We start from the raw sequence: 4,265 nt of genomic DNA, 5'->3' as shown, positions 1-4,265 counted from the left end.
CGGTCACTGCGTGTGAAGACAGTCCCTAGAGCTACTTATTTTTACTTAAACATTTTCTCGGTGACAGCTGACGGTCAGTGTCGCCAGAGTCTGAGGTGTGCACGTCGCAGCGACGACGCCTTCCCAGAGGCGGGCGAAGCCAGGCGGCCCTCACGCAGCTCCCTTCCCCTCTTCCCTCAGATGACGCGCCAGGCTCCGCTTTGCGTCAGGCCCGGTGCGCGCGTGGGCGGGAGCGGGGACCCGCGCGCGCTGGACGGCCTCGGCCTGCTGGGGCTGGCGCTGGGCAGCAGCAGGGACCCTGTGAGGCGCGTGGGCTTGTCGCTTGAGAGCTGAGGACGTCGAGGTGACGAAACCGCCCAAGGTTACTTCAGGCTAAGTGGCGACCCCGCCTCCAGAGTCAGCGGAGAACAGGGCCTTCCCTGTGGTCCTTGGCCGCTCGGTGCTTTTAGGACGGGCAGCTGTCACGAGCAGCTCAGGGACGTTAGGGAGCAGGGGTCGGGCAGGTGAGGGGCGGCGCAGGCGGAGTTACGGCAGCTGGGAACAGTGGGGACCGCAGCAGTCGCGAGGCCACACTTTGTCGGATGGGACAGCCCGGTGAAACTATCACGCTTTCAAGGAGCTGGCCCCACGTTTGCCCGTGCCCCACTGGGATGTGAGCTCCCTGGGGCGGGGTTTCTTCCTGACGCGTGAGCCGGGCACTGAGTGCAGCGCCGCACACAGTAGCTGCTCCCGGAGCAGCTCTCACCGTGCAGTTTCACACGCTTCGAAGCATTTTCACTTTGATTTTTAAGTTTTATCCGCCAGCCTCTCTGTTGGCTCCTTATTTGCTTCCGGCGTGGCTGCTGCATGAAAAGCCTCTAACAGCGCCCTCAGCCCCGGAAGTATTTGTCTTCCTTTTGTTTCTCTGCACCCCGTTCGTGTTTCAGCTCCCCTCCACCATGATGTGTTGGCCTCACGTCTTGGTTCCGCCTAGGTATCTAGCCCATCCTAAGTTTAAACACGTTGTTTGGGATCTTAGCCTAGAACTTTAGGTATTGACCTTGGGTCCACCATCACAGCCAGGCACCCCTCCTTCCCCTCAGCCTCAGCCCCTGCACTCCAGGCTGCCCCCAGCTGCCTTTCGTCAGGGAGGTACGTGACAGCTTTCATTTCTTAGAAACTGCTCTCCTGTGACATCTTGCTCCAGAGTACAGCAATCGTCCCTAGCCATCTGAACTTCCTGGTCCATGACATGGACTTGAGCAAGACCGGGTCTCATCTGCACGGGACAGTTATAACCCGGCCTCCTGAAAGCTCCTCTCAGGACAGCGGTGCTGAAGCTTGCTCTTCCCGTCTGTGGCGCAGGAATCTTTTTTCCCTGTCAGCAGAGTGTGTGCACACACACACTCACATGTATTCTTTGCACAAACACACACTGTAATGGAAAAATCTCAAAAACTCTCGTGTTCTCATTCTCCAGCGTTAACAATTAACAACTCATGGCCAATCTTGTGTCTAGACACTCCCGTGATCATGGATTATTTTGAAGCAAGTCTCAGACATTATATTGCTTTGTTTGTAACTATCAGATGTGTTACTAAAAGATGGAGACTCCCATTTTGAACATAACTTCAATATAATCATAACGTCTCCCCCTGCGATAGTATCAAGGATTCTTTAGTATCATCCTTTTAAAACAGCTTATTTGTTTGAAAGGTGGTTTGCGAAGGCACGACGGATCATAGATGATGGACAGGAACGAAGAACAAACTTCCTCCCCATCTTCTAGTTAGGTGTTTACTTCAGCTTGGGGTTGGCGACTTGGGAACAGAAGAGCAGATTGTGGAAAACGTGGCGGATTGACGTAGGTCAGTAAATAAGGAAGGCGTCTTAGAGGAGTGGTTGTTCCTTCTGATTTGACCCAACCCAGGGGCACTCTCTTCCCATGAACCCCACAGGAACATGCAAACCAGTCTTTCCTTGGTAGCACAGCTGGTGTCACAGCTGTCACCTCAGCAGTAGCCTCGGAGCTATGTTTTGCCCGGCATTACTCTGTCCATGGTGCTGATCCTCTAGCCCTTTGGCGGGCAGCCTGAAGCGCTGTCGCTTGCTTTGGCCCATGGAGTTGAATGTAGGGTTACCAAAAAAGTGAACGTTAAATACACAGCAAATGGTTTCAGAAGTGCTCTCTGTGCCTGCGCTAAGCTTAGAAGAGTCCAGGCTGGAGAATTTCCTAGTAATGCCAGTGACCTCTTATGTTATATCTTGAAAATTCAATCCATGTTTTTAAAAATTGAAAATTGCAAGTGAAAAGGTTGAGTATGCATGTATTGGTGTGCTTATCTTGGACACAGTATAAATATTTTCAAATATGATTTCTTAAGCTACAACTAATGGAAATGAATTTCCATTTCACAAATTAGAAATTGCCTCTCCCACTGGCTCACTAATGGTGGTCAGATAGCCGAGAGAACAACCGTTAAAACGTTCCAGTTCCTCTCGCTCTACTGAGAAAGCAATAATGAAAAATTCTCAGCTATTTCTTGATATGCACGTATAGCAGCCAACAATTTTTTGCTGCATATCTCTCTGAGGCACCCTGCCAGGCACTAGTGGGTAGATAGAGACGTAAAACATAATGCTTTTGATCAAAGTATTAACAGTAAAACGGGGGGAATTAGTCACATACGTGTTGAGCGTTAGAACGTGGTAGATGCATGCGTGAAGGCCTGTGACGGCAGAGCGATAGCCCCTCTGGCTGCCAGGAAAAGCTGCATGCGGGGCATCTTGCAGGATGGTTAGCAGGAGGAGAAAAAAGATGTTTCGAAAAGAGATGACATCACACACTTGGGTGGTATTTTCATGTAACAGGATGAAGTTGAGGGTGCCATGAACTTAGTGTGGAGAAGGAGGTGGCGAGAGATGGAGCCGTGCACGCAGGTTGGAGGGAATTCGGCCGTCGTGGTGCGGGCAGTGGGAAGTGTGCGGGCGTCTCTGTCTCCGGGGCAGAGTTCTCTCCCATATAGACTCCCAGGCGAGACCTACTGTGTGCTCAGCATACAGGGACTTGAAGAAGATGATTTCTAGAGCCTATTAACTTTTCTAGTCATCCACCCATCCATTAAACATGTATATGGAGTTAGTCATGTTTTAGGTAAAGTGCTGAACACTGAAGATGCAGCGGTGAGAGACAGACTGGATTCCAGTGGAGGCTGGCGAAGGAAATGGGTAATATAAAAGCAAACACATAAATAAACAGGGTCATTTCAGGTTGTTGCGAATACTAAGAGGAAAATAAGTAGGGTGATGGAGTAGACAGTAAGTGGGCTGGAGTTAATTCATAAAGTAGGATCAGGGAAAAGTTTTTCTAAGGCTTGCTGTTTGAGCTGGAGGCCAAAGAATAAGGAACCGTGTACACACAGTTTGTGGGGCAGCCTTCCTGGAGTGGGGAGCAGCAGATGTCTGCAGAGACCTTGAGGTGTGAAACAGCAGCAGTGTCCTGCAAGCTGAGAGGAGACCTATGTGGCTGGAGTGTAATGAGCAAGAGTTTGGACAGGGCCAGAGCGAGTCACAGGGGCAGGCCGGGGCCAGACGGGGTTGAAAGAGGCTTGCGGGTTGTGGTAAGGGGCATGTAATCGATTCTAAAAATGGGCACTTAAGGGTTTTGAGCTTCTGAGTGACATAACCTGATGCATACTTTAACACGCTCGTGCCAGACGATGTTGAGAGGAGACTGGACGGGGGCGAGAGTGACACAAGAGTGACCGGTTCTGGGCTTCCTTTTGGTTCTGGCAAAAGGCAGTGACAGCTTGGACCTGGGTGTGACAGGAGAGGTGGAGAGAGCTTGTGCTCTGCGCATTCGGAACGAAGAACCGTCAGCGCGTGGAATAGTCTGGTCGCAGAGCATAAGAGAAAGGGAGGGATCGCGGTGGCCCCAGGTTCTATTATTTGAGCGACCGTGTGGCTGGCACTCCGGTTATGACGCTACAGACCTGGGGAGAGCCGGTTTGTTGGAACAGAGCCGTAGTGAAGAAAAGCATTAATTCTGTTTTGGACGCAGTAATTTTGAGATCTCTACTAGGGATGTAAGTGCCAGGTAGGTAGACAGCGGGTATGCCTCCAGGGTGAGGTCAGGCGTAGAGAGAAAAATCAAGGCCATCCGCATATGTTAAGGCCGTTAAACCCAATGAAAACATCCCAGGAAAGAGTACAGATTTAGAAGGGAAAGAAGGTAGGCCTGAGCTCTAGAGCACCCCAGCCCTTAGCAGGCAGTTGAGGAGAGCTGT

Source organism: Pteropus alecto, unplaced genomic scaffold (genome assembly GCF_000325575.1).
Source record: "Pteropus alecto unplaced genomic scaffold, ASM32557v1 scaffold15, whole genome shotgun sequence".
In the NCBI taxonomy this organism is placed as follows: Eukaryota; Metazoa; Chordata; class Mammalia; order Chiroptera; family Pteropodidae; genus Pteropus; species Pteropus alecto.
The sequence above is the reverse complement of the archived record's forward strand: the minus strand, read 5'-3'. Positions refer to the sequence as shown.